The sequence below is a fragment of the Elephas maximus genome, chromosome 27 (genome assembly GCF_024166365.1).
Source record: "Elephas maximus indicus isolate mEleMax1 chromosome 27, mEleMax1 primary haplotype, whole genome shotgun sequence".
Classification (NCBI taxonomy): Eukaryota; Metazoa; Chordata; class Mammalia; order Proboscidea; family Elephantidae; genus Elephas; species Elephas maximus.
Window position 1 is genome coordinate 30,688,467 of NC_064845.1, and position 12,577 is coordinate 30,701,043.

Genomic DNA, 12,577 nt, shown 5'->3' on the forward strand with positions numbered 1-12,577 from the left:
TTAACCATCTGCATCACCCAGGGGCCCTTGAGACATCATACCTAGTACTGTTTTGAATGACCTCAGGAGATGGTGATTTTTACCTCTTTGGGTAATCTCTCTGGCATTAACCAGGATATTTTTTTTTTCTTTAGTCTTTAAGGGCATACAACCCATCATACATTGGGCCACCTCACAGGAAACTGATCAGTAGAACAGGAGACATTCAATGAGAGTTTTCTTTCCTGGTGCCTCAGGAGAACTAGAAAGAGTGACACACTTTCCTTAATGTTGATGTATTTATTGAGGAGGAAAGAAATTATGTAACAGGGAAGTGTGGGGCACTGTTTGAGAACTTGGTCTTATCTGGCTAGTTAATGGAACATTCTTATGCCTCGTTGTTTAAGGATTTCTTTTTTATTTTCAGGAAGACAGGAGGAAAGGAAGACATCTCAGGATCCCATTTTGAGGGTCCTTTGGCACCACTGTCAGAAAATTTTCTCCAAGAGTCCTGGGCCAGACACCTGGATTTCCAGATGGGTTTTATAGTCAAGGAGATTTTAGAGAGGGGAGGTATTTCAGTTATGTAGAAAAGTTCAATTATCTAAAGAAGTTGTTTTTTTAAAATACCGCAAAGCTTTGTGATTTAAAACAACAGCAATTTTTTATTTTTCATGATTTTGTGGACTGACTAGTATCAACTGAGTGGTTTTGTTCCACATGGTATAGCTAAGTTCACTCATGGGCTACATTTAGCTGGAAGTCTGACTGGGACTAGGACATCCAAGATGGCCTCTCATCCTCTAGTTCCTCTCACCATTTGGTAATCTAGCTCACGTTTCTTCATATCATGGCATCTACCTTCCAAGAAGGACAAGCCCTGGTATGCGAGCACTTATCAAGCCTCTGCTGGCATCATTTTGCTAATGTCTCATTGGCTAAAGCAAGTCACACGATCAAGTCCAGAGTCAGTGTGGGAGGGGGCTACACAAGGGTGCAAACACCAGGAGGTTTTGTTCACTGGAGGCCACCACTATAACGATTTACCACAAGTGAGCAGGGCAATTTTGCACACTGGGTCTCCTCAGTTGTCAGTGCTTAGGTATGGATGCATAACCTAAGATCTGGTCCTTGACTTTGCAGTTCCAGAAACTCTGTGTGATTAGGAGTTCATGCTTAGCCCCATGCTTTTATCTGAAATTGCCTCTCATCGTCACTCGAAGACGTGAATTTAGGCTCTCATAGTTTTATCTCAAGACTCTGTCGTCTCGACCACAGATGACTGAACCAGAGTGGACACCTGACCTATGACTCTGTTGGCTGAGCTGGCCCAATTGGACTTTCTCTTAAGACTTTGGAATGGGAATATTGAGAGACTAAAATCCAAACTGGTGAAGAGATTATAGAAAATTTCCTAGATAGTCTAAAATGAGTTCAGAAATATATCTAAACTCCTGAGACGACTAGAAAATGAGACTGCTAAACCATAGTTATTAAGAAATTGGCTGGTAAGCAAAAAGTTGGCAGATTGAATCCACCAGCTGCTCCTTGGAAACCCTGTAGGAAGCTCTACTTTGTCCTATAGGGTCGGTGTGAGTTGGAATCAACTTGACAGCAACGGGTATTCACTAGCGGATATATGTTTCTGCTTATCCTCTTATACTCCATGACAATATCTAGCTGCAAGGGAGGCTGGGAAATGTCATCTCTAGTTGAGTAGCCAAGCACCTAACTAGTATAGAAGAAAGAGAAAATAGATCTTAATGAACACTTAGAAGACTCCACTTACACTTTGAAAAAAGTAGTTTAAAAACACATGAAGATTTTCATGGATAGCAAGATATTGTGAGTTGAAAACAACCTAGGCAGTGAGGCAAATTTGATGTTGGTCTGCATGAATGGCAATGTAGAATCTAGAAAGAGAAAAGTGATAGTCCTGTTTTGTCTGTGTTGTTTAGATGCCCTCTTCTTCCCCCTCATCCCCTCCCCACACAGCATAGTGTTCAATTCATGGTTATGTTTCAGGAGGGAGAGAGAAAAATGAGTATATTTAGAGGGAGTAAACAGGATGATGAAACCCTCAAAATCAGGTCATAAACACAGAGCAAAACAAAGAACCTCTGAGGGAGTAGGAAAGCAGTGGGATCCAGACCCCAAATTCTCATAAAAAGACCAGATTTAATGGTCTGACTGAGACTAGGACACCAGTGGTCATGGCCCCCAGACCTTCTGTTGGCCCTGGACAGGACTATTCCCAAAGCCAAATCTTCAGACAGGGATTGGACTGGACAATGGGTTGGAGAAGGATGCTTGTGAGGAGTGAGCTTCTTGGATCAGGTGGACACTTGAGACTATATTGGCATCTCCTGCCAGGAGGGGAGATGGGAGGGTAGAGGGAGTTCAAAGCTGACAAAATTAACACGAAAAGAGAGATTGGAGGGAGGGAGCGGGCTGTCTCATTAGGGAGAGAGCAACCGGGAGTATGTAGCAAGGTGTATACACGTTTTTGTGTGAGAGACTAACTTGATTTGTAAACTTTCACTTAAAGCACAATAAAAATTAAAAAAAAGAAAGGTAGGAGTCAGGACCAACATGGCTGACAAGGTAAGAGCTACTGCGGATCCCTCTTGCAACAAAGACTTGGAAAAACAAGTGAATCAATCACATACGTGACAATCTAGGAACCCTGACCATCAAACACAGATCTAAAGAGTTGACCTGAGTGACAACCCACACCCCGAAGCAGCGACTGCTTCTGGAACCCGTGTCCCGTGCCATAGCCTTGAGCCCTTGTGGTTCCCTGGTGCTGAGTGGTGGGGCTAATTGCAGCTTACTGAGACGGGGCAAGCACGGGACACAGCCCTAACCCGTAACCCCCTGGGGTAACCTCAGTAGAGACTCAGCCAGTGCAAGCAGGCTGCACACTGACACAGCTGAAAAGAGAACAAGCAACCACAGGGAAGCAGCAACTGTTTTTGGAGCCTGGAGCCAGCGTCCCAGTCAGAAAACCTTGGCGCCGGGCTTTGCATTAAGTGCAGAGGAGCTGAGCACAGCTTCCTGAGATAGTGCAAGCACAGGACGCAGCCCTAGCCCCCTGAAGCAACCTCGGGGGAAACCCAGTCAGCACACGCAGGCTGCACAGTGATGTGGCTTATAGGAGGATAAATCACTGGGAAGCAATGACTGGTTTTGGAGCCTGGAGTGCAGTGTCCCAGTCAGGAAACCTTGGTGCTGGGCTTTGGAGTAGGAGCAGAGGAGCTGACCATGGCTTCTGAGGGGGCACAAGCACAGAACGAACGCAGGCCTGACCCTCGGGGGCAGTCTTGACCCAGCCAGTACACACAGGCTACACGCCTCTCAGATAAAACAGTCACCACCAAGCAAGATAAGTAACTTTGTCTATATCGCTGGATGCTACTCTCTCCTATCTATCTGATCCCTACCCTCCCTGTCCCAGGCAGCTTCATTAACATTGGTATTTCCTCGGCCAGGGAGTGAAATGCTCCTGCTCGCCCAGGTTTTTTTTTCCTCTAACCCATTCTCCTGGCCTGAGAGAAGCAGCTACTAACAATCCAGGGAGGAAAAGTCCTTTCCAGACTTCCCTATACTGGAATGAAAATACAGAACCAGCTCCAGCCAAGCATATAAGATCCACAGTCTTGGGCTTTCATCCCTATAGGGAACAAGGTGGCTATTATAATGCAAAGGCAATTCTGAAAGAGATCTGACTGTAATTGTTTTAGTAGAGCACTGGAAACACAAGTTTTCCAGGTCTGATATCTCACCTATCAAACAGAGCCCACACTGATCCACAGCAGGGAGCTGAGGGCTGAAGCTCCACCCAAACCACCTAGCCACCTGCCAAAGGGGTCTGAGGATACTGGCGCCTGCCAATCTTTAGAGGTACAAGCATTGGATGCCTAAGGTACAGCTCCAGAGCCCACCCACCAAAGTGCTTTAGGAACAGAGATGCACCTACCTCACTGGCACTTGGGGGAAGGCTGTCAGCATCCTGCCCTCCTTGGAGTGCAAGCCCCTGCCGCTACTAGAATCTGGTGCACACAACTATCACCACCACTCCTCTAAGTTAATAGGTGACAGTCTACACCACACATTTCGTGACCGAAGATCAGAACACCTAAGCTGATTCTATTTAAGAATAGTGAATGGACTCTTAGGCTTATATATCTGGTAACAGACCAAACCAGCTAGTAATAGGACATAAGTGATTCAAAGGCTACAACAATCAAGACAGCACAATCTAGTAGCCCATCTGGGTATGCTGAAACAAAGAAAAACAAGCTAAGGCTCAGTAAGCAAATATAAAATAAATCATTACAATATCTTACAGATGGCTCAGAGACAGAAAGTCGATATCAAATCAAATAAAGAAGCAGACCGTGATTGCTTCTACAAATCCCCAAATTAAAGAATCAAAATCTTTCCCAAACGAAGATATAATCCTGGAATTGCCAGATGCAGAATATAAAAAACTAATTTACAGAATGCTTCAAGATATCAGGGATGATCTCAGAAATGAAATAAGGCAATCTACAGAAAAAGCCAAGGAACACACTGATAAAGCAGTTGAAGAAATCAAAAACATTATTCAAGAACATAGTGGAAAAATCAATAAGCTGCAAGAATCCATAGAGACACAGCATTCTGAAATCCAAAAGATTAACAATAAAATTACAGAATTAGACAACTCAATAGGAAGTAAGAGGAGCAGAATCGAGGAATTGGAATGCAGAGTCGGGAGTTGGAGGAGAAGGCAATTTACACAAATATAGTTAAAGAAAAATTAGATAAAAGAATTAAAAAAAAATGAAGAAACCCTAAGAATCATGTGGGACTCTATCAAGAAGAATACCTTGCATGTGATTGAAGTTCCAGAACAGGGAGCGATAACAGAAAATACAGAGAGAATAGCTGAAGATCTGTTGGCAGAAAACTTACATGGCATCATGAAAGACGAAAGGATATCTATCCAAGATGCTCATCGAACCCCATTTAAGATTGATCCAAAAAAAAAAAAAAATCACCAGGGCATATTATCATCAAACTTGCGAAAACCAAAGATAAAGAGAAAATTTTAAAAGTAGTCAGGGATAAAAGAAAAGTCACTTACAAAGGAGAATCAATAAGAGTAAGTTCAGACCACTTAGCAGAAACCATGCAGTTAAGAAGGCAATGGGATGACATATATAGAGCACTGAAGGAGAAAAACTGCCAGCCAAGGACCATATATCCAGCAAAACTCTCTGAAATATGAAGGCGAAATTAAAACATTTACAGATACACACAAGCTTAGAGAATTTGCAAAAACCAAACCAAAGCTACAAAAATTACTAAAGGAAATTCCTTGGTTAGAAAATCTATAATATCAGATACCAACATGACACAAGGTCACAGAACAGAACATCCTGATATCAAGTCAAATAGGGAAATCACAAAAATAAATGATTAATCTTAAAAAGAAAAAAATGCTCAAAACAGAAACCACTGAAGTCATTATGTAAAAGATTCCAATAACCAAAAAGAGGGACTAAACACAGGAGGCATAGACCTTCCATATGGAGAGGAAAAAAAGATGACATAGGATGATACAAGTTAGGTTTTTACTTAGAAAAATAGGGGTAAATATTAAGGTAACCACAAAGAGGTCTAAAAATTCCATAACTCAAAATAAAAACCAAGAAAAACATAACGACTCAGCAAACATAAACTCAACTACTCTGAAAATGAGGAACACACAATTTACAAAGAAAAATGTCTCAGCACACAAAAGTAAGTGGAAAAATGAAACTGGCAAAAACATACACAGAAAGGCATCAAAATGACAGCACTAAACTCATACTTATCTATAATTACACTGAATGTAAATGGAATAAATGCCCCAATAAAGAGACAGAGAGTCTCAGACTGGATAAAGAAACATGATCTGTCTATATACTGCCTACAAGAGACACATCTTAGACTTAGAGACACAAACAAACTAAAACTCAAAGGATGGAAAAAAATATATGAAGCAAACAACAAGCAAAAAAGAGCAGGAATGGCACTATAAATATCTGACAAAATAGACTTTAAAGTTAAATCCGCCACAAAGGATAAAGAAGGACACTACATAATGACAAAAGGGACAATTGACCAGGAAGATATAACTGTATTAAATGTGTATGCACCTAATGACAGGGCTGCAAGATACATAAAACAAACTTTAACAGAACTGAAAAGTGAGATAGACACCTCCACAATTATAGTAGGAGACTTCAACACACCACTTTCAGAGAAGGACAGGACCTCCAGTAAGAAGCTCAATAGAGACATGGAAGATCTAACTGCTACGATCAACCAACTTGAACTCATAGACTTATACAGAACACTCCACCCAATAGCTGCAAAGTATACTTCTTTTTCTAGTGCACATGGAACATTCTCTAGAATAGATCACATATTAGGTCATAAAACAAACCTTTGCAGAACCCAAAACATCCAAATATTACAAAGCATCTTCTCAGACCACAAGGCCATAAAAGTAGAAATCAACAGAAAAATTAGGGAAAAGAAATCAAATACTTGGAAACTGAACAATACCCTGCTCAGAAAAGACTGAGTTGCAGAAGACATTAAGGAGAGAATAAAGAAATTCATAGAATGCAATGAGAATGAAAACACTTCGTATCAAAACCTCTGGGACACAGCAAAAGCAGGGCTCAGAGGTCAATTTATATCAACAAATGCACACATAAAGAAGAAAGAGCCAAAATCAGAGAACTGTCCCTACAACTTAAACAAACAAAAAGCAAGCAACAAAAGAACCCATCAGGCACCAGAAGAGAACAAATAATAAAAGTAGAGCTGAACTAAATGAATTACAGAACAGAAAAACAACTGAAAGAATTAACAAAGCCAAAAGCTGGTTCTTTGAAAAAATTAACAAAATTGATAAACCATTGGCCAGACTGAATAAAGAAATACAGGAAAGAAAACAAATAATCTGAATAAGAAATGAGATGGGGCATATCACAACAGACCCAACTGAAATTAAAAGGATTATATCAGATTATTAAGAAAAATTGTACTCTAACAAATTTGCAAACCTAGCAGAAATGAATGACTTCCTAGAAACACACTACGTACCTAAACTAACACAATCAGAAGTAGAACAACTAAATAGACCCATAACAAAAAGAGATTGAAACTGTAATCGAAAAACTCTGAACAACAACAACAACAAAAAAATCCCTGTCCCGGACGGCTTCACTGCAGAGTTCTACCAAACTTTCAGAGAAGAGTTAACACCACTACTACTAATGGTATTTCAGAGCATAGAAAAGGACGGAATACTACCTAACTCATTCTATGAAGCCACCATATCCCTGATACCAAAACCAGGTAAAGACACCACAAAAAAAGAAAATTACAGACCTGTATCCCTCATGAACATAGATGCAAAAATCCTCAACAAAATTCTAGCCAACACAATTCAACAACATACCAAAAAAATAATCCACCATGACCCAGTGGGATTTATACCAGGTATGTAAGGTTGGTTCAATATTAGGAAAACCATTAATGTAATCCACCATATAAATAAAACAAAAGACCACATGATCTTATCAATTGATGCAGAGAAGGCATTTGACAAATTCCAACACCCATTCATGATAAAAAATCTCCGCAAAATAAGAATTGAAGGAAAATTCCTCAATATAATTAAGGGCATTTATACAAAGCCAAGAGCCAACATCACTTTAAATGGAGAGAGCCTGAAAGCATTTCCCTTGAGAACGGGAACCAGACAAGGATGCCCTTTATCACTGCTCTTATTCAACATTGTGCTGGAGGTCCTAGCCAGAGCAATTAGGCTAGACAAAGAAATAAAGGGCATCTGGATTGGCAAGGAAAAATTAAAATTATCTCTACTTGCAGATGACATGATCTTATACACTGAAAACCCTAAGGAATCCTCCAGAAAACTACTGAAACTAAGAGAAGAGTTCGGCAGAATTTCAGGTTACAAGATAAACATACAAAAATCACTTGGATTCCTCTACATCAACAAAAAGAACATCGAAGAGGAAATCACCAAATCAGTACCATTCACACTAGCCCCCAAGAAGATAAAATACTTAGGAATAAATCTTACCAAAGGTGTAAGAGACCTATACAAGGAAAACTAGAAAGTACTACTGCAAGAAACTAAAAGGGACCTACATAAGTGGAAAAACATACCTTGCTCATGGATAGGAAGATTCAACATAGTAAAAATGTCTCTTCTACCAAAACAGTTCTATAAATACAATGCACTTCTGATCCAAATTCCAATGACATTTCTTAATGTGATGGAGAAACAAAACACCAACTTCATATGGAAGGGAAAGAAGCCCCGGATAAGTAAAGCATTACTGAAAAAGAAGAAGAAAGTGGGAGGCCTCACTCTACCTGATTTTAGAACGTATTATACAGCCACAGTAGTCGAAATAGCCTGGTACTGGTACAAGAACAGGCACATAGACCAATGGGAAAGAATTGAGAACCCAGATATAAATCCATCCACATATGAGCAGCTGATATTTGACAAAGGCCCAGTGTCAGTTAATTGGGGAAAAGATAGTCTTTTTAACAAATGGTGCTGGCATAACTGGATGTCCATTTGCAAAAAAATGAAACAGGACCCATACCTCACGCCATGCACAAAAACTAACTCCAAGTGGATCGAAGACCTAAACATAAAGACTAAAACGATAAAGATCATAGAAGAAAAAATAGGGACAACCTTAGGAGCCCTAATACGAGGCATCAACAGAATACAAAACATTACTAAAAATGATAAAGGGAAACCAGATAACTGGGAGCTCCTAAAAATCAAACACCTATGCTCATCTAAAGACTTCACCAAAAGAGTAAAAAGACCACCTACAGATTGGGAAAAAATTTTCAGCTATGACATATCCGACCAGTACCTGATCTCTAAAATCTATACGATTCTGCTAAAACTCAACCACAAAAAGGCAACCCAATTAAAAATTTGGAAAAGGATATGAGCACACACTTCACTAAAGAAGATATTCAGGCAGCTAACAGATACATGAGAAAATGCTCTTGATCATTATCCATTAGAGAAATGCAAATTAAAAGTACGATGAGATTCCATCTCACTCCAACAAGGCTGGCATTAATCCAAAAAACACAAAATAATAAATGTTGGAGTGGCTGTGGAGAGATCCGAACACCTATACAACTGATGGTGGGAATGTAAAATGGTACAACCACTTTGGAAATCTATCTGGCGTTTCCTTAAAAAGTTAGAAATAGAACTACCATACAACCCGGAAATCCCACTCCTCAGAATATATCCTAGAGAAATAAGAGCCTTTACACAAACAGATATACGCACATCCACGTTTATTGCAGCACTGTTTACAATAGCAAAAACATGGAAGCAACCAAGGTGCCCATCAACAGATGAATGGATAAATAAATTATGGTATATTCACACAACGGAATACTACGCATCGATAAAGAACAGTGAAGAATCTGTGAAACATTTCATAACGTGGAGGAACCTGGAAAGCTTCCGGCCCCAGTAACCCCAGAAGGCATTATGCTGGGTGAACGTAGTCAGTTGCAAAAGGACAAATATTGTATAAGACCACTATTAAAAGAACTTGAGAAATAGTCTAAGCTGAGAAGAAAACATTCTTTTGTGGTTATGAGAGGGGGGAGGAAGGGAGGGTATGTGAGGGGTATTCACTAATTAGGTAGTAGATAAGAACTACTTTAGGTGAAGGGAAAGACAGCACACAATACAGGGGAGGTCAGCACAATTGGACTAAACCAAAAGGAAAGAAGTTTCCTGAATAAACTGAATGCTTTGAAGGCCAGCGTAACAGAAGCAGGTGTCTGGGGACCATGGCTTCAGGGGACATCTAAGTCAACTGGCATAATAACATCTATTAAGAAAACATTCTGCATCCCAATTTGAACAGTGGCGTCTGGGGTCTTAAACACCAGCAAGCAGCTATCTAAGATGCATCCATTGGTCTCAACCCACCTGGATCAAAGGAGAATGAAGATTACCAAGGACATAAGGTGATTACGAGCCCAAAAGATAAAAAGGGCCACATGAGCCAGCGACTACATCATACTAAGACGAGAAGAACTAGATGGTACCCGGCTACAACCGATGACTGCCCTGACAGGGAACACAACAGAGAACCCCTGAGGGAGCAGGAGAGCAGTGGGATGCAGACCCCAAATTCTCATAAGACCAGACTTAATGGTCTGACTGAGACTGCAAGGATCCTGGTGGTCATGGCTCCCAGACCTTCTGCTGGCCCATGACAGGAACCATTCCCGAAGCCAACTTGTCAGACATGGATTGGACTGGACAGTGGTTTGGAGAGGGATGCTGGTGAGGAGTGAGCTTCTTGGATCAGGTGGACACTTGAGACTACGTTGGCAACTCTTGCCTGGAGGGGAGATGAGAGGGTGGAGGGGGTTAGAAGCTGGCGAAAAAGACACGAAAAGAGAGAGTGGAGGGAGAGAGCAGGCTCTCTCATTAGGGGGAGTAATTGGGAGTGTGTAGCAAGGTATATATGGGTTTTTGTGTGAGAGAGTGACTGGATTTGTAAACTTTTACTTAAAGCACAATAAAAATTATTTAAAAAAAAAAAGGCAATTGCCAGTAATTCCAGGGTGAAAGCCCCTTACTCTCTGGGTGACTAAGGAGATTTGGGTTAATTACAGGCAGGCGGCCAGCCTTACTGTTTCTGGCATCCAGGGAAACGCTCTACTCACAAAACTTCTGGAGTTGTGTTCAGGACCCTTTCCTCGGTCCCTGTAGTATCTTCTCATCCTCCCAGGACCAGGTCAAGTTCACCACTTCCTGCTCATCAATCCTGCCAAGGGCACTTCATCTGGATGCTCGCTCAGAACACTGGTTTACTCTGGCAGGTGATGCTAGCATGGCACCATGGGCAAGCAAGAGGCTACCCACAGAGTTCAGCTGAGATGCATGGTTCTTCACACCAGCCCTCCTGAAAATGAGGTGGGATAGATTAGGCCCCTACAATTCCCATCTCCTCTAAAATGTCTGCCCTGTAACTTACATTATTGTCTTATAGCTTTTCTTAACTCTGGTATTATTATTCAAATGTACATGCATATATTTTGTTTCTACAAAGCCATTACCAGGTCCTTGAGAACAGTGACCATGACTTGTATGTTTTAGGGTACCCTATAGGTATCCTTCCCTCTTGCATGCCAACAGAACCCTAATTTTGTTCAGGTGGCAATGTACCCAGTTTTGGACAGTGAGACCTACAGGTAAGTTGTTGTGAAGGCTTCTGGGAAAGCTTTTGCCTTTCTGATAAAAAGAAGCAGTTGGCATTGCTGTTCCCCGTTTCTACTTGTTTTTTTTCCCTGCCTGAAATACAGATGTGATGGGTGGAGCTGCAGCAATGGCCTTGCAACCACGAGGGAACATCCAAAAGAATTGCACAGATGCTGACCCTGACACTGTTGAACTCATGAAGCAACACCAGTATCTGACTTCCTTCAAACTTATTGTTAGGTGAAAAAATACGTTCCTATATTTGTAGCCTCACAAACATGGTTGATAGAAGAAACAGTAGAAATAGTAGGAGCATGACCTCTACCTCATTATGTTCATTTCTGCCTCCTAACTCACACACAAGTACACCCATGGAACAATGTATATCTCATGTGAAGCCTGAACTATAAATGGGTGTCTGGGAAATGAGGAAATATCTTTGACTTCCTCCCATTTAGCTTTCCCACTACAAAGGGGTTGGAATGGAGTTGAGTGAGTCAGTTTGCAATACCTGCCATACCATCCATGATGGGTAGGGAAAGAAGGGCCCCCATGCAAAATCCCTAACTGATGCCTCTCATATTAGTTAAGGAAAAAAACACGCTATAACAGACAAACCCCAAAATTTCAAGAGTTTAGCACAATAGAAGCTTATCACGCAATCCTGTGGTGTCCAAAATGGGTCTTAAAAACTGTGGAAGGGGACTGGGGGGCACTTTGTTCCGTGAGTCATTCCGGCACCCAGGCTGACTTCTTCAATATTCATCTGGCAGACAGATGAAAAGAGGGTGAGGAAGGCACGTCTGCTTCTTCAAAGCCTTGGCCTGAAAGAGGCATCCATCATTTATGCTCACATGCCACTCCTGAGAGCTCATCTTATCACCTCCACCTAAATGCAGGGGTAGGACATACAGTCCTTGGCTTGGCAGCAACTTCCCAGGGACAACTCTACTCTACGGAAGGATAGAACAAATCTTTGGGGAGCTGCTAGCTGTCTGCCACCAGCTAAACTTGTTATAATTACGGTGAAGGTTTCGTCCCTAATTTCTGCGTTAAAAAAACAAACAAACAAACAAACCAAACCCGCTGCCATCAAGCTGGTTCCAACCCAGAACGCTCTTAATAGATAAATAGAAGAATGACTAGAAGGATGAATACCTCTTCATATCTCAACTCAACTATTGTAAAGAGCCATTAAAATATTTTTTATGTCAATTGCCCTTAAGAATAATTTTTCATAAGAATCATTTTTAA

The 12,577-nt window shown here is 41.1% G+C and overlaps 1 long non-coding RNA gene across 2 annotated transcripts in view; it reads right to left on the reverse strand.

The window, feature by feature from the left end:
• Positions 1–12,577, reverse strand: part of LOC126068363 (uncharacterized) — a 213,479-nt gene that overhangs the window by 20,002 nt on the left and 180,900 nt on the right. Inside the window, exon 4 of one of the 2 annotated variants that reach the window (XR_007515642.1) lies at positions 10,789–11,027. This is a non-coding gene — a long non-coding RNA (uncharacterized LOC126068363). Of the gene's footprint in view, positions 1–10,788; positions 12,148–12,577 lie in introns of both variants that reach the window. The other variant, XR_007515641.1, reaches the window with a different exon arrangement.